The following is a 23,304-nucleotide window of genomic DNA, read 5'->3' on the forward strand; positions in this document are numbered from 1 at the left end:
TACTCTCCTCATCTCAAGGCCATCTGACTAGCAACCTTAATTTCATCTGCAGCCTTAATTCTCCTTTACCACATAACCTCATATTTTCACAGGATCTGAGAATTAAACATGACATTCTGCCTACCACAAGCCGTAATGCTGGCACTGAAATAACCTTTCATTATCACTTCAGATGGCCGTTCTTTTCAATTCCTATCCATTCTAAACTTTATTTACATGTTTACATTCCTGCCTTGTTCTTAACAACCGAGTGTGGCTTAGAAATACATATACTCTGGTATAGAAAATTACAATTTAAAAAATCAGAGAGAATTCTGCAAAGATAGTAGATAAGAAGCACCAGGAATCTGTCTTCCCACCTAAACAACAATTGCACTGGCAGAATCTACCTGATGTAACTATTTTGGAACCCTGGAGTCTATTGAAGGTTTGTGGCTTCCGGGGTAATGACAGGATGGCAAATTGGGGTTAATTTCGGTCCATTTTCAACTCTCAGCTCAGCTGCAGCCATTCATCCCCCATCACTCCCAGGCCCTTGGCAGGTAGCTCTGTGTGCATTTCTGGTGCAGCTTGTACACATATTGTGGGAGTCAGGGTGAACAATAATAACCCTGTTTTCCAAATATCGGGGATCTGTGCCTTGATCACGGATTGCTGTGTCTGATCACTGAGGTGCAGAAACAGAGATGGGCAGCCATCACTGTACCGCTCCCCTCCACTGTTGCAAACGTCTCTCCTTCAGACTAAAGCCACTTCTATGAGATTTAAAGGGTTGGCCCCCTTTTCCTAACCCCCTTCAATTTTCTCTTTTCTCCATTTTGGGAGCCAGGACATTCAAAAGCAGCTATATACAGGGAGACATTAGAAAGTTACCACACATGTCCAGGGAAAGGCACAGGTTCAAAAAAGACCTGAGAAAATCTTGAGTGTACACCTCAAGCTCATCTTTGGAAGAGACAGCCTACAACAATTTTTTAAAAACCAAAATAAAACAAAACAAAAAGCCAGCAAACTTTAGGGAAGTGAGAAAATCTGATTTCCAGAGCTTACCATTAGATTAAATGTCCATGTTTTCAACAACAACAAATCACAAAACATACAAAGAAACAGGAATGTTTGGCCCAAACTAAAAAAAAAAAAAAAAAAAAAAAAGGGAAAAAACCAAGAGAACCAGATGGTGGACATACTTTACTAAGACTTTTTAAAAACTGTCTTAAAGATGCTCAGAGAACTAAAAGACAGGGAGAATGTCAAGAAAATAAAGTCAAAATATCAATAAAGAGATAGAAAATCTAAAGAAAAAACAAATTCTAGAACTAAAAACTACAATAACAGAAAAGAAATTCTCAAAGGCATGTTAGAGCAGGCTGAAGAAAAAGGAATCAACAGACTTAAAGATTAGACAATGGAAATTATCAAGTATGAGGAATAAAAAGAAAAATATTAAAGAAACATTAACAGAGCCTAAGGGAACTATGATATAAGTAAGCAAACCACCATACGAATTGTGGAAGTCTCAGAAAGAACGAAAAGAGAAGAGATTATTTGAAGAAATAATGGCTGAAAAATGTCCCAAGCTTAATGAAAGACGTGAATATAAACATTCAAGAAGCTCAACAAATTCTAGGGAGGAAGAACTCAAAGAGACCCACACCAAGACACATTGTGATCAGACTGTTGAAAGACAAAGAGAGAATCCTGAATGGAGCAATAGAGAAGCAATGCATTGCATTCAAGGGATCCTCAGTAAGTTTACCAGCAGACTTCTCATCAGAAACCTTGAAGGCCAGAAGGCAGTGTACCGATATTCAAAGTGCTGAAAGAAAAAATGTCAACTAGGATACTATATCTGGCAAAACTTTTCTTCAAAAGTGAGAGAGACATTAAGACGTTCCCAGATAAACCTAAGCTAAAGAAGTGCCCTGCAGAAAATGCTAAAGGGAGTCATGCAAGTCAGAATGAAAGGACGCTAGACTGTAACTTAAAGCCATATGAAGAAATAAAAATCTCAGTAAGTGTAAATATGTGAGCAAGTATAAAAAGCTAGCATTACTGTAAAAATGGTTTGTAACTCTAGTTTTGGTTTTCTACATGATTTAAGAGAATAATACAATTATTAGTCTAACAGCTAGTATTATTATAACTTTGATTTATAACTCCACATTTTGCTTCCTACACAATTTAAGTGACTAATGCATTATAAATAACATTAGTTTATGGTTTAGGACACATAATGTGATTTTGTGACATCGATAACTGAAAAGAATGGGGATGAAGCTAAACAGGAGCGGAGTTTTTATATGTTATTGAAGTTACGCTGCTATAAATTTAAATTAAAATGTTATAATTTTATGATGTTAAATGTAACCCCCATGGTAACCATAGAGAAAATAGTTCTAGAATATACACAAAATGAATCAGAAGGGAATTAAGATGCTTCGCTACAGGGGTCCCCAATCCCCGGTCCACGAACCAGTACTGATCCATGGCTTGTTAGGAACTGGGCTGCACAGCAGGAGGTGAGCAGCAGGCAAATGAGTGAAGCTTCACCTGTATTTGCAGTAGCTCCCCAGTGCTAGCCTAGCCTAGCATCACCAGCTCAGCTCTACCTCAGATCATCAGGCATTAGATTCTCTGGTGCCAAAAAGATTGGAGAGCGATGCTACAAAAAAAAAAAAAATCATCTCAAACACAGAAGACAGCAATGCAGGAAATGAAGGACCGAAAAAGATACAAGGCATAAACAAAACAAATAGCAAAAATGACAGAAGTCCCTTTTTAGGAGTTATTCCTTTAAATGTAAATAGATTAAATTCTCTAATCAAAAGACATAGATTGACGGAATGGATTTTTAATAATGATCCATCTATATGCTGTCTACAAGAGACTCACTTTAGATCCAAAGACACAAATAGGTTGAAAGTGAAAGCATGGAAAAATACATTCCATGCAAATAGTAACGAAAAGATAGCAGAGGTGGCTATACAAATATCAGAAAAAAAACAAGCTTTGAATCAAAAAAAGTTTGCAAGTGTCAAGGAAGGACATTGGATATTAATAAATGGTTTAATAAAGAGGATAAAACAATTATAAACAGTTATGTACCTATAACACAGACCAGCAAACTATATGAAGCAAAAACTGACAGAAATTTAAGGAGAAAATAGATAGTTCCACAGTGATAGTTGGAGACTTCAATACCCCACTCTCAATAATGGATAGAACAAACAAAATTGAGGTGAGGACTTGAACAACACAGTAAACTGAATAGATCTAAATGACATATACAGAACAACTCTACCAAGCAAAAACAATACACATTCTTCTCAAGCATACATGGGACATTCTCCAGGAATAAACCATACGTTATGCCACAAATTAAGTCTCAATAGATTTTAAAAGATAGATATTATAAAAAAAAAATCTCCAACTACAAGATAAAGTTAGAAATAACAGAAGGAAAACTGGAAAATTAATCAGTTGTGGAAATTAAACAACACACTCTTAAGTAACCAATGAATCAAAGAAGAAATCACAAGAGACATTAAAAAAATACTTAAAAACTAATGAAAGCAGAAATATAACATACAAAAATTTATGGGACACAGCAAAAGCAGTGGTTAGAGGGAAACTTAAAATTATAAACACTTAAATTAAAAAATAAGAAAGATCTCAAATCAGCAACCTAACTTTACAACTTAAAAAACTAGAAAAAGAAGAAACAAAATCAAAGCTAGCAGAAGGAGGGAAATAATAAAGATTAGAGCAGAGATAAATGTAATAGAGGATAGAAAACCAATAAAGAAAATCAATGAAACCAAAAGCCAGTTCTTTGAAAAGACGAACCTTATGCTAGATTGCCTAGGAAAAGTTAGAGAAAACGCAAATTACTAAAATAAATGAAAGTGGGGACACTACTAAGAGAAAAAAAAAGGATTATGAGAGTACAATTGTATGCCAAAAAATTAGATAAACTAGATGAAATGTACAAATTCCCAGAAACACAAAACCAAGCCTAAATCATAAAAAATAGAAAATCTGAATAGACCTATAACTAGTAAGGAGATTGAATCAGTAATCAAAAACCTCCCAAAAATAAAAGCCCTAATGGCTCAGTGGTGAATTCTACCAAATATTTCAAAAAGAACCAATACCAACAATCCTTCTCAAACTTTCAGAAAATTGGAGAGGTAGGAATACTTCCAAACTCATTCTATGAGACTAGCATGACTCTGATACCAAGGCCAGACAAAAGACACCACGAGAAAACTACAGACCAATATTTCTTATGAACATTAATGCAAAAATCAACAAAATACTAACAAATTTAATTCAGCAGCCTATTAAAAGGATTATACATTATGACCAAGTGGCATCTGTTCTTGGAATGCAAGAAGGGTTCAACAGATGAAAATCAATCAATATAATACACCATGAACAGAGTGAAGGAAAAAACCTTTTATGATCATTTCAATTGATACAGAAAAAGCATTTGACAAATTCAACACCCTTTCATAATAAAAATCATTTAACAACTAGGAATAGAAGGAAACTCAATATAATAAAAGCCACATATGAAAAATCCAGAGCATATTATTCTCGATGATGAAAGCCTGAAAGATTTTCCTCTAAGGAACAAGGCAATGATGACTGCTGTCATCATTTCTATTCAACATAATACTAGAAACCCTAGCCAGAACAGGTAGGTAGGTAAATAAAGTAGGTAGGTAGGTAAATAAATGGCATCCATATTCGAGAGGAAAAAGTAGAATTATCTCTGTTCCCAGATAATATGATCTTATACATAGAAAACCTAAAAAACTCCACGCAAAAACTGTTAGAATAAATGAATTCAGCAAAGTAGCAGAATACAAAGTCAACGCAGAAAGGTTGGCTTCATTTCTATACACTGATAATAAACAAACTGAACGTGTTGCGGAAAAATATCCCAAAAGCTCCAAAACCCAATCCAACGAAAAACCAAGCAGTAACTGGGAGAGAAGGAGAATTCAAATTTATTACGTGCGGTCCCAGACGAGCTAGTGCTCTGAAGATCTGGACAGTGGGCTCAGTTGAAATATTGCTTATATACCAGAATTTTACACAAGCTATTTGGTCAGTTTGAACTCAAACCTTTACAAATGATGGGGGTTGCTATGGAGACTACAACGAGTAACATTGGTAAGGCTGGGAGTTGTCAAGGGTTGCTGACAGATACAAATTGTTACAGAAAACTGGAGCTGCTAGGGTACAAATAGTTACATTTGTGGAGCAAAGGCACACATAGTTACATCTGGAAGTCGAGCAAAGTGCAAGGGAGCTTTTGCAGGAGCTTTTGCATGCAGTAAGCTTATTTGCAGAAAGCAAGCATATTTACAGAAGCTGATTAGTTTTAATGAAATTCCTCAAATTTCCTCTTCAAATGGAAATTTTAAAAACCGTCTTACTTACAATTGCATCGGAAAGAATACTTAGGAATTAACTTTTCTAAGGGGGTAAAAGACTTATAGAATGAAAAAACAACACTGCTGAAAGAAATTAAAGAAGCCATATATATAAATGGAAACACATCCCATGTTCACAGATTAGAAGACTTAATATTTTTAAATGCCCATACTACCCAAAATGATATATAGATTCAATGCAATCCCTGTTAAAATCCCAAAGACATTTTTTGCAGAAATAGAAAAAAATATCCTAAAATTCATATATCTCAAGGAACCCAGAATAGCCAAAATGGTCTTTATAAAGAACAAAGTTAGAGGTCTCATACTTCCCGATTTTAGTACTACAAAGTTACAATAATCAAAACAGCACTGGCATAAAAATAGACATAGACCCATGGAATAGAATAGAGAGCCCGGAAATAAACTCACATACTGATGATGGTCAACTGATTTTCTGCAAAGGTGTGAAGACCATTCAACAGGAGAAAGGACAGTCTTTTCAACAAATGGCACTGGGAAAACTGCATATCCACATACAAAAGAATGAAGTTGGACTCTTATCTAACACCATATACAAAAATTAAGTTGAAATAGATCACAGACCTAACTATGAGACCTACAATATTAAACTCTTAGAAGAAAACAGAGCGAAAGCTACACGACATTGATTTAGCCACGATTTCTTGGCTATGACACCAAAAGCACTGGCAACAAAAGAAAAACTAGACAAGTTGGAGTGCATGAAAATTAGAAACTTTTCTACATCAAAGGACACCTCCAACAGTCTTTCCTGAGTTGCCACACTTTCCTGCTTCGACAGTGCTTGGAGGAAAGAGGCACTAATCCTCCAGCCCTGCTGGCCACACAGAGCCATCCCTCTGCCACCCCTCACAGTGCTCTCAGACCACCCAAAGCCCCCACTCTGCTCCAGCACTGGGCAGCCAATGCCACCTCTCCCTAACCACCACCATGACTACTGCGCCCCTCCTCATTGGTGGGCCAGAACTACCACAAGAACTCAGAAGCCACCATCACCCAGCAGATCAAGCTGAAGCATACACCTCCTGAGTCTACCTGTCCACGTCTTATGACTTTAACTGCAATGATGTGGCTTTGAAGAACTTTGCCAAATATTTTCTTCACGAATCTCAAGAGGAGAGAGAACTTGCTGAGAAACTGAAGCTGCAGAAACAACGAGGTGACTGAGTCTTCCTTCAGAATATTAAGAAACCAGATTGCGAGGACTGGGAGAATAGGCTGAATGCAGTGGAGTGTGCATTACACTTAGAAAGCATGAATCAGTCACTACTGGAACTGCACAAACTGGCCACTGACAAAAGCAACATATACTTGTGTGACTTCATTAAGACTCATTACCTGAATGAGCAGGTGAAGTACATCAAAGAATTGAGGGACTTCAAAAGCAGCTTGTACAAGATGGGGGCTGGAAAACTTGGCATGCCAGAGTATCTCTTTGACAAACACACCCAGGGAGCCAATGATAATGACAAGTCTTAGCTGGCCTCCCATAGCCACAGGGGTGACTCCCCTGGTCACCAAACCAGTGCAAGCATGTTGAAGTTACCTTTACCTTTTCTAAAGATTTCACCAAAATATCTACTTAAATCCTTTCGTTTGTATCATTCCTTCAAATAGAGCAATTGGTAACAACCCCAACCCCCCCCCCCAAAAAAAAGGACAGTTTGAACAGAGTGAAAAGGCAACCCATGCGAATCACATATCTGGTAAGGGATTAATATGCATAATATATACAGAATGCCCAAAACTAAACAAAAAACAAATAACTTGATTCAAAAATGAGCAAAAGACTTGAGTAGCTATTTCTTCAAAGATGATATTCGAATGGCCAATAAGCACCTGAAAAAAATGCTCAACATCACTGATCATTAGGGAAATGCAAATCAAAACCACAATGAGATATCACTTCATATCCATTAGGATTGCTACTATCAGAAAATCCTAAATAACAAATGTTGGCGAGGGCATAGAGAAATTGGAACCCTTGTGCACTGCTGGTGTAAATGTATAATGATACAGTCACTTTGGAAAATGGTATCATGGTTCCTCGAAAAATTAAATATAGATTTAGCGTGTCATCCAGCAATTCCACTTCTGCGTATATATCCAAAAGAATTGTAAACAGGATCTCAAAGATATATCTGTATGATTCCATTTATATGATATGGGGCCTGGGGACAGGGGGAAATGGGGAGTTATTATTTAAAGGGTACAGAATTTGTTTTGCAAGACAAAAAGAGTTCTGGAGATGGATGGTGGTGATGGTTGCTCAACTATAAGAATGTAATTAATAACACTAAACCGTGTACTTAAACATGGTTAAGATAGCAATTTTTATATTATATGTATTTTACAATAAAATTTAAAAAAAAAAATCAGGGCTAATTTAGGCCAAATTCAGAATGCAGATATGTAGATCTCAAGTTTCTATGTAGTTATATCAAGCAACAAATTTAACTTGCCATCTCTCTACTACCTTTCACATTCCAGGGACATATATTTTACAGTCAAGGTTCCTTATGCATTCAACAGGTGAGAGAAAATTATACTTTATCTAGCCAAACTATCTCAAGTATGATTTTAGAATAAAAGCAACGTCATGACTGCAAAGCCTCACACAATTTACATCCCAAGCACTTTCTCAGGAGACTACAATACAACAAAAGTCAGTCCTTAACTGCTGGTATAAGGTATTGTGTATTTTTCTCTAATCTCTCCACAGAACCGATTACAAACTACTTGAGGAATGGATGCATTTTATACTTCTATTACCCAACAGGATTTTGAGACTGTGTTCATATCATATTAGAGATTCAATAAATGTTATTTATTCTAGGGGTTATAAAGAGTGAATCTTCCATTAGCCGAGACTAGAGGAGGAAGGAAGTCACCTGGGCCATGGGGAGTTTTCCGGCTCATTTCTCTAACCATTCACTGAGCCGGCACTCCATTATCTGGTCCCACCGAGTTCATCTTACTTCACCTCTAGCTTTTGCCATCATATGCCCTCCCAGCTGCAATCTACTTGGCTTCTTCCAGAAACGATAAATATTAATACTTTCCGCTAATTATGTTCAACCAGAGAATTACAAATTTGAGCAGTTTCTCTTGCTTGTCAAGAAACTTCTTGGGTTAGGAAAACAGCTGTGCCCCACATCCAAGGAAAGATAGTCTCTGCAGTTCTACTAAGTCCAGTAGGTGGCAGTGACACTACAAACCTGTTTCAGTCTGATCTATGTTTATTGAAAGAATCCATCTCCTTTGCCACTGAGCTTATAACATTTTTAGTGTAACTTGATGGGCCTTGTCTGTAATTTAACAATATTGGAATCAAATTCTGATACCTAATTACACAGATTAGATTTCAATTAGCACTCACTATAATTTGATTATAAGGCTTTAGCCATTCAAATGGCTAATAAGGAAACATTTAGATAATTGTAGCTGTCTGGAGTTATTACATTTGCTATCATTTCACAGAGTGATTCATGTAAAGACTGGACAGTAAAATGTGTTTTTGTTGGTAGAGACAATGAATGATGGTTTGCTGCGGGGCGGGGGGCACTATTAAGTATTTCGCTTTTGTAGTCTGGCATTTGGGATTGTTTTTCATTAGGAGGGAAATAGGAGTGTAAGGTGCTTGCCGTTTAGCTATTTTCCGAAAAGATGTTTTTGAGTCTCCATCCACAATATTGTTTCACTTGGCAAAAGAAAAGAGGAATTAGCCAAGTTTCCTTTTCCTCTCTTTTAACTGGACTGAATTACATTCTAACTGAACAGATTATCCACATCAAAACTTACCTCTTGCACAAAGGCCCTCCTGAGTAAATGGAATCGGGGTCTCCTTTCTCATCTAATACTCTTCCCAGGTGCAAACACCAGAGGGGTTTTACCCAAGTTGCTAGACCATTTGGTAGGGATATTGAGACATGCTTTAAGCATAAAAGGAATAGTTGGACTAAATGACCTTAAAGGTCACTTCAGCTCCTACCATCTAAGATTTTAGGGATCAAGAAAAAATTGACACTGCTCAAAGAGCCCTCAGATCCTAGCAGCCCATACGCAGTGTATTTTTCTGGATGGGACAGAGGGCCTGTTCCAGGTAGAGGGGAAACTTCACCTACAGAAAGTCACCTTCTACTCTGGGTGAGCCACTAAGAACCAATTCAAGTCTGGAAAGAAAAGTCATCAATGAAAACTCATGAGTTTTTATATCTACTACCTTGTAATTTTTACCCACAGATAGCTTGATAATTTGCTAATATGGCTCAAAACTATATTCTGTTCAAGGAAACAAATGTAGCCTCTGAAGACTCAAAACCGAATTTTGAGGGAAGCTTAGAAATCTCTTTTGTTCTGCTAGAAAATATTTCCCATGTACCAATGTGAAAACATTAATCTTCATATATATCCCTACCTTCTCAGAGGTCTACAACATAATCTTAGAGCTCAAAACTGCATCTTTTCCATCCTATGTTTCTATGCAGGACCTAATCCAGGGTCCACAGACAACAAACAGTCAAGGACTTCACTGTGCCATACACCCAATTCTATCCCAGGTCATATTGTTTATGTGAGAATATAAGAAAATGCAAAACTTTCTTAGAAGCCTAGTAGTTTGTCTTTCATTGTGGTGACTATTACTTTAAAGATTTCTATATGTTTGAATATAAATTCAGTAATCTTCCAGAAAGACAAAACATCCTATCCCATCTTTTAATGTGTTAATATCTTTTTCCCCCAGTACAGGTGGTTATGGGTGGGCCACAAAAGGCTTGACCATAAAAAGAATGTAGGCTGTCAAACTGAAGGTCTGAGCCACCGCCCAGCCCAGCCCACCCCACGACTCATATAGGTGGGGTCAGTTTTTCCCAGAAGTGCAGACAATGTAATTCTGTTAAAAAAAAAAAAAAAAAAAAATTTGGCAGACATTGCCAGAGCAATTATCTCAGAATTTAGTGAAGAGGTCAGAATGGGGGATGGGGTAAATCACATATACACATAAAAGGTGGCCAAAGAAACACATTTCCCTGTATATCTGTCTCTCCAAACTGGTCTGTATTCAATTGTTTGGGGAAGCTAGCTGCTGAACAAACTCATTAGCCACTTGGTGGAGGAAACTGCTGTAACCTTTCAGTACTGGGAGATCCATAGCTCAAGTTTGGACCTAATGTTTCCTCTAACGAAAACAGTACAAATCAGTACAAAAGAAACAAAGCGATATTTTGTGAAAGAATTTCCTGAATGTTGTTAAAAACCAATTCCTAAGATCCGAGCCTTATCTGTTGTCTGACTTCATTTCCTAATACTCTTCCTCTGATTCACCCTACTTCACCCACCTGACTCCCTGCTGTTGCTCAAAGAGTGCTCCCACCTCAGGGCCTTTGCACTAACTGAACACCACCCTGACTCTTCTTCCCCTAGATGTTCAGAGAGCTCATTCTCTTCCTTCCTTCAGATCTTTTCTTCAGTATTGCATTTCTATCTTTCCAGTCAATCTACTTAAAATTTCAAAATGTCCTCCTGCCCTGACATTTCTATCCCTTTTCCCTGATTTATTTTTCTCTGTGGCACTCTAACATATATTTTCCTATTTAGTATCTTTGCGTCTCCTGCACAAGATAAGCTCTCTGAAGGCAGAGTTTTTGACTGTATCTCCAGTGCTCAGAAGAGTGTCTACAACAGTGCAAGCGTTCAAAACAGTTTTGAACGCATAAACTTCAATTCCTTATTCATACTTTCCACAAGTACACTCCAATTTACATAAAGAATATATTACTTCTAAGCAAATTAATATTATATGGAGAGTTTCTTAGAGAATGATTACTCAAACTGGGAAACCCAGCTGCTTTCTAGAACCCTCAAGTACTTTTAAGTGTTAGAGATAAAGAAGCACATAGAATAGTGGTTCTCAAAGTGAGGTCCCTGGCCAGAAGCAATAGAGAATTTGGAATTTATAAGAAATACATCCTCAAGCCCCACCCCAGACATACTGAATTAAAATCTCTGGGGGTGGGGCTTAGCAAAGCATGTTTTAAAAGCCCTCCAGGTAACTCTAAGACTCTTGGTCAAGATGGTGGTAAATGCTGTACTCACCTCTTCCCATGACATCAAAATTACAACTAAATTATAGAACAAACACTCTTAAGAACCACCTAAAGACTAGATGAATAGAAGTCTTATAACTAAGGATGTGAAGAAGCTACATCAAGACTGGTAGGAGGAGCAGAGAAGCCAAACAGGCTGGTCCCAAACCCATGTGTGGCAGTTAAAAATCAGGAACAATATCTCATATGCAGAGGTCCCCCCCGAGGAGCAAAGGGTCTCAGCCCACACCAGGCTCAACAGCCCAGAGCACTAGTGCTGAAGAGTCCCCATAGCATCTGGCTGTGAAAATCAGCAGAGATTCTGTCTAGGTGAGATGGAAGGCTGCTGTAGACGTGGGCATCCTCTTAAAGGGCTTGTGCACAGACTACTCACAAAGGCTCATCCAAAACTCCAGAAGAGGGACAGCAGCTCAAAAAGCACCAGGGACATACAGGGAAGAACTGAATTGTCTGGCTTTAAGGCAAGGGCTGCAGGGGCAGCTCTCTCTGGTGCTGATAGGCACCATTATTCCCTTATTGAGCCCTCCCTCAACACAGCCTGCAGGTGCAGGCAGGCACCAAATCTGAGTCTCCATCAACCTAACACCGCTCCCACCCCACCTGCTGATTCCCCAAGACCTTGCCCCACCTAACTCAGGCACCAGGCTAGAAGGAACATTTTTCAGAGGCTAATCCACACAAGTGGTCCACCTGGACCTGCCCTGAGAACATTTCTAAAATCTCTCAAAGGTCCACAAACCCCAAAGCAGCAGCAGCTGGCCTCAGCGTTCCCTGAACCTCTTGCTAAGTAGCCCCAAGCCCAGCACTAGTGGCAGCCGGCCTTGGTTCATAGCATAACCTCTCCCAGGTGCTTCCAAGCCCAGCACAAGCAGCTACTAACCACAGGTAACTTTGTAGCTCCTACCGAGTGAACCCAGGCTGAACACAGGCAACAGCTGACTTTGGCCTCCACCAGAGCCCCTCCCCAGAGGCTGCAGAACCAACATACCTGGTGGCCAGCTTCAAACCATACCAGAGCACCATCCAATTAGCACTACAAATGACACACCCAAAAGGTGGACTCAGCAGGCACCAGAAATCCACTAAAGCCAATCCACCCTATGGGGTCAGCCCTCGAACAACAGCTTGTTTACTGTTGTCATGGCCAGTCTTGACAGCCAGTCAGCCTGGAGGTCAATCCCACCCACTGATGTGCCAACAATAATCAAAGTTCAACTACAACAGTAGAGCATCCAAATCAGGTGAACAGGGAGACTGCATCTCTGGACCCCATAGGACACCTACTACATAAGGCCACTCTGCCAAGATAGAGAGACATAGCAGATCTACCTAATACATAGAAATAAACACAGGGAGGCAGCCAAACTGAGGAGATAAAAAAAGCATGTCCCAAATGAAAGAACAGGACAAAACTCCAGAAAAAGAACTAAACAAAATGGAGACAAGCCAAACCAGATATAGAGTTCAAAACACTGGTTATAAGGATGCTCAGTGAACTTAGGGGAAGAATAGATGAACTCAGTGAGAATGTACACAATGATAGAAATCATAAAAGAACCAGTCAGCAACAAAGAATACAATAACTGAAATGAAAAATACATTAGAGAAAAGAAAAAAAACAAAAGAACAACAAAACAAACAAAATAATACATTAGAGGGAATCAACAGCAAATTAGATGAAGCAGAGGCTGAAATAAGCGATTTGGCAGACACGCAACTGGAGCAGCAAAAAGATATAAGCATTTTTAAAATGAGGATAGTTTAGGAACCTCTGGGATAAGATCAAGTGTACCAACACTCGTAACATAGAGGTACCAGAAGGAGAAGAGAGAGCAAGGAATTGAAAACCTATTTGAAGAAATAATGACTGAAAACTTCCCTAACTTGGCAAAGAAAATAGAAATACAAGTCTAGGAAGCACAGAGAGTCCTCAACAAGATGAACACAAAAGGGCCTACACCAACACACATCATAATTCAAATGCCAAAAGTTACAAACAAAGAGAGCATCTTAAAAGCATCAAGAGAAAGTAGTTTCTTACAAGGGCGCTCCCGTGGCTGTCAGCTGATTTCTCAACAGAAATTTTGCAGGCCAGAAGGGGTTGGCATGAAATATTCAAAATGATGAAAAGCAAGGATCTAAAATCAAGATTACTTTACCCAGCAAGGCTATCATTAAGACTCGAAGGACAGATAAAGAGCTTCCCAGACAAGAAAAAACTGAAGGAGTTCACCACCACCAAACCAGTATTACGAGAAATGTTAAAGTGACTCCTTTAAGAAGAAAAAAAAATATATATATGAATAAGAAAATTTCACAAAGAAGAAAGATTCTCACTGACAAAGTCAAACACATAATAAAAGCAGTGGATCAACCAACACTAAAGCTAATACAAAGGAAAAAAGGAAAAAGTAGGAAGTTCATAACAGTAAAGGATTATAACAGTAAAGGATACACACAAACTTACACATGAAGTAAAAAATAATGACAAAAACATATATGTGGAGGGAGTGAATAAAAATGGTAGTAATTTTAGAATGTGTTTTGACTTAAGTGACTATCAACTTAAAACAGACTGTTATAAACATGGCTTGGTATATATGAAGCACGTGGTAACCACAAACCAAAAATCTACATGAGAGATACAAGAAGAGAAAGGAACCTAAACACAACACTACAGAAAGTCATCAAAATACAGAAGAGAGCAAAAGAAAGGAACAGAACTAAAAAAAATAATAATCAGTAAATAATAAAATGGCAATAACTACATACAGAAAGTCATCAAAATACAGAAGAGAGCAAAAGAAAGGAACAGAACTAAAAAAAATAATAATCAGTAAATAATAAAATGGCAATAACTACATACCTATCAATAATGACTTTAAGTGTAAATACTTTAAATGCTCCAATCAAAAGATGAATGGATAAATAGGTGGTACATATATACGATGGACGATTATTCAGCCATAAAAGAATGAAATCGTAACCATTTGTGACAACATGGATGGACATAGAGGGTATTATGCTAAGTGAAATAATTCAGACCATATGACTTCTCTTGTAAGTGGAATCTATAAAACGAAATGCACGAACAAAACAGAAACAAACTCACAGATAACAAACTGATGGTTGCCAGAATGGGAGGGGGTTCGGGGGCTAGGTACAAAAGGGGAAGGGATTAAGAAGTACAAAATGGAAACATGGAGGAGTGAGAGACATCCACAGAAAGAAATCTAAAAAGAAATACAAAATGGCAGTTACAAAATGGTCATGGGCATGTAAAGTACAACATAGGGAATATAGTCAATGATATTGTAATAACTATGTATGGTGTCAGATGGGTACTAGACTTAACAGAGTGATCACTTTGTAAGTTTTATAAATATCTAACTACTATACTGTACAGCTGAAACTAATTTAATATTGAATGTCAACTGTAATTGAAAAATTTTTTTTAATTTTAATTAAAATTTAATAAGCCCTCCAAGTGACTCTAATGCTAGCTGAAGTTTAAGAACCAGCCACTGATAGAGGAAAGAACAGTGGGCTGTTTATCTAGAGATCTGGATTCTAGTCCTGATCTTTTTAACTGTGTGACCTTGGGTACATCCCCTAACTTCATCCTCCTCCATCTGTACTTACAAAGTGAAAGAGATGCTAAATTTTTATCATATGCTTTTAATGCACTAATGGTAAATCTTTCAATCACAGCCCTTAAGAAACCCTTTCCTTAAGGGTTTTTTTTTTTTTAATTGTATATTTGCAAGTAATTAAACATCACATCCTAAGTAAAACTTTCTTTCAGCTTGGGCTTTTTCTTCTAGAGTTAGCCTGAATTAGTGAGCAATTCACTCAGACACACACTCTTGCCACACTTGACACTTTTACAATGACCATCTTCTGGAACTTCTGACCTTTTTCAGCTTCTGGGGCAGCCCTCTTTTCTGGTTTCCCTCCCATCTCTTGGATATTCTCAGGTTCCTTTGTTGATTTCTTAGCCTCAGCTCATTCCTTAAACGCTCATGTTCCCGTCTTCATTCTTGGAACTCTACATACAATTCCTGGGTGGTGTCCACACCCTGACTTTAACTATTTCTCAAGTAAGCTGATGACTTCCAAGTATTTCATTCTCTTAGAACTTCCCACATGAAACCACCTGTCCAGGCCCCTAAAATTAAGATGTCTAAGAAAAAAACTCATCCTCTTTCCCCCAACCCACTCTTCCCCTTATTTTCCCACTAAGTAGCCCAAGTCAGAAACAGAGTTCTCAGATGCTTCTCTCTCTCCTTCATCCAATCAGTCTCCAAGACCTGCAGATCCTTGTTCTAGGATCCTTCTTTACCCATCTCTCCTTCACTCTTCAGTCACTGCCTTTAACTGGTCACCAGCTTCATGCCTAACCCACTCCAGTCTATTTGCCATACTGTCATCCAAAACACACGCTGATGACAGCTGCCATGTAAAGTACCTCAGTGGCTCTCTGGCTTTCAGAATGCTGTTCCAGCTTCTCTGCTCAGTCACATGACCATACACCAACTCCCTCCTAACACTCTCATCTCCCTCTACCATACACCAAGCCATGTGCAACTGCTTGTTTCATACTTCTGTACTTTACCACAGACTTGACCTTCACTTGTCCTGTCCTTTCCCCCTTTCTGATAACTTGGCCCTTAAAAGCTGTCCTTGACCAACCCTCCCAGTCTGACTGAGCTTCCCCTGTTCCATGTTCCCTGAGCACTTTGTTCTTACCGCAACCATAGCTCTTATTATTCCTTACTAGAATCACTCATTTGCTTAGTTATCTCCCCACCAGCCTATAAGCTCCTTGAGAGAAGGCCCATTTTATTTTCTCAGTACCTGGCACAAAATAAATGCTTAAAAACTGCTTGACAAATTAATGTTTATTTTTTCTTTATATATACTCTTCTCTTTTAAAGATCCCTTTTTTCATATTGCCCATTTGTGTCAATATCTCATATTTCCTTTATCTCATTCAGTCCTTTGACTAAACATAGCTATAGATATTTAGAGACAGACATCTGTGCTTGATCCTGGAGCAGGAACTAAGAAAAATGCATTGACCCAGGGGGAAAGCCTCTGATCACAGGTCTGGGGGTGGGAAGACATGAGAGCCTGTCTGTAGGAGCTGTGACATTTTGAAAACACCAAGTTCATTGTCACCTTGAGCTTTCTCTGCAGGGCAAAAGGGATGACAAAGGTTGGGGCTTTTGTCCTCTCTTGTGGGCAGATTTCCCCCATTGAGTTTTCCTTTTGTGGTGCCTGTGGCCACGAAGGAGGCTGCCCCAGGAACCCCCACCTATTTTTAGCCTCATTTCGACACCCTACAGACAGCAACCCTCTCATGCACATCTATGTTAATTTTCAATCCTGCTGTTGCCAATATGAATCACCCAGAATTGGCCTGACAAATCGCTAGACCTGAAATGAGAATACAACTTGAAGTGAGAAGGCAAAGACTTCAACAATGGAAAGTTGCCAAGATGCCTGACTTCTAATATGTCTAATAGGTCCCTGTGCTACTTTTATAAAAACAATTTAATGTATGTTCACATACGATGTTATTTGAATGAAGTTCTCTGTGATCAGGGTCCAAGATGTGGATGATAAACTCCTTCCCAGGATTTCCTCTTTAAGAGGAACTTATCTGAGAAATAAATTGTTCTAGATGTTGCCTGAGTCGGATAGACTACAAACTGTATATCATTCTTGGCACATCAATGGCTTTTCATTTTAAATACTGACTAGGTTAGTTTGTGTGTGCTTTGTTAAACTAGGTCATACTCTTGAGTGATGATATTTTGGGTTGGAAATGCTGCTGCTCCTGAAAGTCATCAAAAATCACCTGAAAGGGCAGCTGTGCCTCTGCCAGATCCAGCCAGTCTCGTGTCCATGGGCTTCAGCCCAGCAGTCCACTGGTGGGAGTTCTGATGATCCATCACCCTGCCAGGCAACCTCTTAACCAAATAGACCAATTCAGCCTCCTTCCTCTCATCCTATGTCCCCAAAGGATTTTTGACACAGGGGATATTCTAGGCAAATGTTCATCTAATGTCTCTAAACTAGAGCTTCTGCCCCAATTTCCTTTTGACGTCTCATCCTGGGGAGCTGCAAGCCTCCAAAGACCTCAATTATCTCACACTGAGGTTTTCAGAAGGCAGAGTCTTCCTGCTTAAACTGGGTCCCGCACTAGATGTTACTGGGCGGCAGTGGAAAAGGAAAGAAGAGAAGGGGGCACCATGTAGGTCTATCTATAATCTCTTCGCGCCTTACGAGCGCTCCAATCCCCTGGTGGGCCGGGTTCTATGGTGACTCTGCTTACTCCTAATAGCCTTTATTCCACAATAGCTCCTTCCTTTGAAAATGAGAATGATAACATCTCACTCCAAGTCAGAAGCTGGACCAGATGAGATCAACAGAAACAAAGCAGATTAAATGAAGAGTGAGGTATTAACAGAGAAGAGTCAAAGAACAATTATATCAGGTCTAAAGAGGATACTTATGACGTAAACAGTGGACTGGATGAGGGGGACAAAGAAACCCATGTTCCCCCGCCCAACAGTTCCCACTCCGCCCCATATTCTTAATGCCTAACTAGAGTTAAAAGGGGACACGAGCAATAACTAAGCAGTACAAGGCAATGTGTGACCACAGGCTCAATGTCCCAAGACAGACCATAAGACTTAGATTCAGAGGAGGGCGGCACGCTCCAGTGAGAGGAAGACAGGGAAGGATTCTTGGAAAGTGGAAGGGTTGGTAGGCTGGCAAGGAAGTGGGAAGAAGTTGGTCCTTGGACAGGGAGGACATATCCCAGTGAAGGCCAGAGCAGCTGGAGCAGAGCGTTGCTGGGGAGATACGCAGACTAGGAGTGGCCAAGCTGGGAGAGTTCTGACTCTGAAGGGCTTTAAATGCTGCAAGAGGAATTCAGACTCTGTCCTGCAGGCCCTGAGGTCTTGTCACAGAAAAATAACATGGTGAAAATGTGTGTTAGAAACGGTAATGAAAGGAGATGTAATTGGATAATTGTACTTGAATTTTTAAACTATTTTTTAACCAGGTGCAAATGTTTCCATTTAAAAATGAATGAATTTTTAACACTATAGATAATATAACATAATGTGTGCCAATACTTTTGAGAAATTTTTAAACAGGAACAGTCAAACAATATTTTAGTGTATGGTGAAGAACAGTGGGAGGGCAGCATGGGGTGATGGGTTTGAATGCTGGCTTCTGAGTGACTTAAACCTTTCTGAACCTCATATTTCTTAAAAACAGATAATGATAGCACTTAAGTAAATGGTTGTGAAGATTAAATAGAATAAAGCATATCAAGTGTCAAGTATTCAAAAAACATACATAACAAATTGAGAGGCTACTATGGTAAAACACGGCCTTCACGAAGGTGGGGGATGGTGGACATGGAAAAGGGATGGGCTGGAGTCATTTCAAAAGCAGAATGAACTGATCGGCTATGGGGATTTCAGGAGAGGGACCGGTCACAGTTTTCCCCTGGGGCTGTGATAAATGATGCACTATAGTCACATCTAAATATCTACTCTCTTTGTACACTCTCAACCCACCTTTCCTAAAATCCCCTCCTTAGAGAACATGATTCCTTAGAGAACATGATTCCTCGAAGAACAGTTATTCCACAGACAGCCTGAAGATGTCGCTACAGACAGTACATCCATACTGTGCTCATCCTGGTGTCGACTGCCATTTGTGAAGGGAAAATTCCACTGTTGCTCCTTACCTAACTCCCCTTACTCCAGGTCCTGCCCTGAATGCAGCCTCCTCTTTCTCCTGTGACTCATTATCTTTCCCTCTACCGCCCTGCTCTGATGCTCTGGCCGCCTGGAGTCGGATCTGAGCCCTTCGAGGCACAGAGCCAACGCTGACTAGGTTGTATTTGTGCTTCCCTGCTCTCATCATGTTCATACAGATTACTTACCAACAGCCATACCCATGCTGTCACCCCAGCCACATTCCCCCTAGCCTCTTGAGTTTCCGCCAGTGAATGCAGGGGGCACCCCTCTGCCTTTTCATTTAAAGACTTGGTGATGCATTAATCTACCTCACTTTCTGAAAATATAAATGTTCTTGGTAAAATAATCCCTAAACTGTAGCCTATAAACAGCCCAGATATAGGAAATGATGAGCGTTCCTGAGCCAAGACGAGTGACTTATCCAGAGGGAATATGTCACAGTCATAGGACTGGACTCTGACAGCTGAGAACTGGTAACAAGGGAAAAATGTTCCAGGCCGATTTCCCCCTTCTCCCTTCTCATGGCTTCTGCTTGTGACCCTTCTTACTCTATTTGCTTCTGTTATTTAAAAATCGATCAAAGGATAAATTTCATAATCAATATTTTTATAGGTCTCTCCCATGCATAGCCTCAGACATTTCAATTTTTAATATGTCTCCAAGTAATCTGGGGCTCTACTCCAGATAACAGAGGCTCTAAAAAGAAGTTTGAGAAAGACATTATCTTAGTGATCACAAGAAAGGACTAAGGATCAAGGTTCCTAAATCTTTACTCTATTTGTAATCGGAAGCAAATATTTTAGCAGCTGTGATTCTGTTAACCTTTGTCCTAAACCATTCCCCAGACCTTAGACCATAGAGAAAAAAAAGAAACGTCCACATTCTCATACAGTTTCTGGTGGTGGATTTTGCCTCTGATGCTGAAAAGGATCATGAGTCCCTCACCTGATTATGGTGCCCAAACAGGGACCTCCTCTCATTTATGTACCATATCCAGCTGAGTTTCAGGCTTCTGTGCAGAACTGCTCCAGTGCTAAGTCACCTTATACCCTGACTAAACGCAGGATGAATTTACACCCAAGACAGAAGAGCACATATACTGACATGAAGAGGAAGCGATGTGCTGTTAAGCCTACACCCCTTCCTGATCCAACTACTCCTCCCCAAACACAACAGAACATGAACAATCTACACACCTATAGGTATTACTTGGTTACTTCCAACAAACAGTGAAAAAGGAGAGCCAGGAATTTTGGCTAGGGGTTGACACGTGCAGGAGTGTCACGTGCAGGTTTCCTCCTTCCCTGGGGGCAGGTTACCCGACTAAGCATATGGTTGAGACACTGACAGAGCAGAAACACCCCAAAGAGATATTTACCGAGAGAATTTTAATTAAAAGAAAAAAAGTCTTTGCAAGAAAAACCATAATTCTGTTGAACTTTTTATTCTTTTAAAGTGTAGTGTTTAACAGTTCTTCGGGGGAGGGGTAAAATTGTTTTCAGGGCTTAGAGTTTCTGATTCCAACCCTATCTGTCAGGGGCATACCAAAAACTTCCTGGATGGACATGCTCCACCCCCAGCCTCTGGTTACAGGGAGGAGCAGAGACCCCGTGACACCAAGGGAGCTAAAAGCAGGTCCCTTCCCCAAAGCACCAGGAAAACATCATACATTGGCTGAAAAACAGGTTGTAATCCCAGGGCCTGTCGGCTTGATGTAGCCATAAGAAATGCATTTTATTTGGTTTTCGCAAAATTTTTAAATTTGAAAATGTTCACATCAAAATCCATTTTCTAATTTTTTTCTTTTACAATGGAATTTTTAAAAAAGTACTAAGTTAAAAATGCCATTTGGCAAAAATTGTCTGATCTGAGTATGAGGAACATGCTCTCTCAGGTCTAGACTGCTAACGATGCCACCATTCCCCCTTGGACTCACATGGCCAGCTTCACTCATCTGTGAAACCTGCGCAGCCCTTATGGATAGGTATTTGAGTTTGATACCCTTTAAAGCTTTGATCTCCATTAAATTGCAGGATTCAAAGAAACACATAAAGGCTTTTACAGTCTTATTTTCAGGTCACTATGAAAGAAAATCCTGACAGTTATTATTCTGTGAGGAAATTCAGAGCTCAGGAGATCCAGGTTTTGAGGAGGATGGATGGAGGTGGCTGCCAACCACTACAGGAGGAATGAAAACTGAGCCAGGCATTGGAAGCAGAATATAAATTCAGATTGCAGGGCGGGGCTGCCCATCAGCAGGGTGCCGACTCACTTGGCCTTTAGGACTCTCATGGCTTCTCTGTCTTCCAGCCTATCTGCACTGAGATGTGGAGCCTTTCTTGGGAGTTCAATCGGCTGGCGCTAAAACAGCCTCAGTTTAATTGGCTGGGGCAACTGGCACAGGACACCCTGCCTGTGATGTTAAGAAAAGCCAAATATGTTGGACCCTTGGCTGAACTTATAGGAAAACTCCACGCTGCTAGGCCACTGGGCACTTCAGTGCATATTGTGAATTTCCCACTCAAGAAGAACGGTGAAGTCCCACGCTGGTGCTCCTTTTCCCACGGGGGTGCTCTTGCCCACAGTGAAGCCCTGGAGTATCACTGGCCAACCTGTCATTCCTATGGTTGTATTGAGGCACTGACATACAAAGCAGCTTTGAGGTTAACTTATTCGTTCTTTTTCCTTTTGCATTAAAAAGAAAAAAGCCAAATGACATTAAAAATTAGTTACCTAAGGTTTAACATCTTTAAAGTGGTCAAGATTAGCTAAAACGTTTGACAATTCAGTGGGGAGAACTCTAAGTGTCCAAGAGTCCACAAATGTCTTTCTAAACCAAAAATCAGTTTTGCTGTCTTCTTCTGGCCCTTCTGCTCATGTTTTCTGATTTCCAAGTATGTTCTGTGTTGCCCAAGTTGTAATGTTTGTTGATTTAAACCGTACAGAGCTATATATGATAGAGAGAAAACCTGTTTGATCACATTATTCAAAACTGTCTCCCAGGTAGCAGAAAAACAAAAGATACCTCCTTGGGGAATCCCCACCATAAGGACAGGTCATCAAGTCTCAGCACCTCCCAAAATTTCCAAAAGCGTCCTGCCACATCAGAGAAAAACTGGACCTGACTCTTACCACTAGGTGTCACACTAAACAATCAAGAATAAAGATCACCAGGTCCTGAAGGCCATCAGGAAAATAAAGCCATTAAAGGAGGTATAAAGAAACACTCCTGAGATACTTTTCCTTATGCATGATTTTCTTTTTAATAACTATTTTAAATCTGCAGCCAAAAGTCCTCTTCTATGGCATCCTTTATTAGGGGGGCATTTACAGTTCAACATTTCTGTTCTTTCTAATAGACGTGAATATCCCCAGATAGGGAAACATCTACCCTCCTAACCATTTGGAGTAGAAAATACTTTGAGTATCTTCCAGATTATAGGGTATTCAGTCTCATTTTCAAAATGTATTTTCAAAAAGTGTCAATACACCTGCTTTGGCCAAATGATTGATATGCTAGGATAGAAATTAGATAAATGGCCATGGAGTACCTAGGTAAATTTTTCTGCATTTTGGTTTCTTTTCAGGATAGTAGGAACAATACCTATCTTACAAGATTAGTTCTGAGAACAACGTGTTGCATAAAGTGTTGGAGTCCTTCCAAAAATTTATACTGTGAATTTCCAGGAGACATGGTCACTCTTAAGCAGAGCTATACATGCATTTGTAGCCAAGTAACACAATTTTTAAGCTGGGGAAAAAAACGAAATAGCATTCAACTCAATCTTATTATTACGAAAGCAGGTATGCCGCAGCAAAGTTAATTGATCCCTCCAATTAATATGCAGTTAATTAGAGATAGACCTTGGAACTGAGATTTCCTATTTATAGTTGCTGTTCCACCTTGCGTCAAAACTTGTGTATTTG

The 23,304-nt window shown here is 39.5% G+C and overlaps 1 pseudogene; it reads left to right on the forward strand.

The window, feature by feature from the left end:
* The first annotated feature begins 6,438 nt into the window (after positions 1-6,438).
* On the forward strand, positions 6,439-6,965 carry LOC105303175 (annotated as a pseudogene).
* The last annotated feature ends 16,339 nt before the right edge of the window (positions 6,966-23,304 follow it).

This window comes from Pteropus vampyrus, unplaced genomic scaffold (assembly GCF_000151845.1).
Source record: "Pteropus vampyrus isolate Shadow unplaced genomic scaffold, Pvam_2.0 Scaffold10, whole genome shotgun sequence".
In the NCBI taxonomy this organism is placed as follows: Eukaryota; Metazoa; Chordata; class Mammalia; order Chiroptera; family Pteropodidae; genus Pteropus; species Pteropus vampyrus.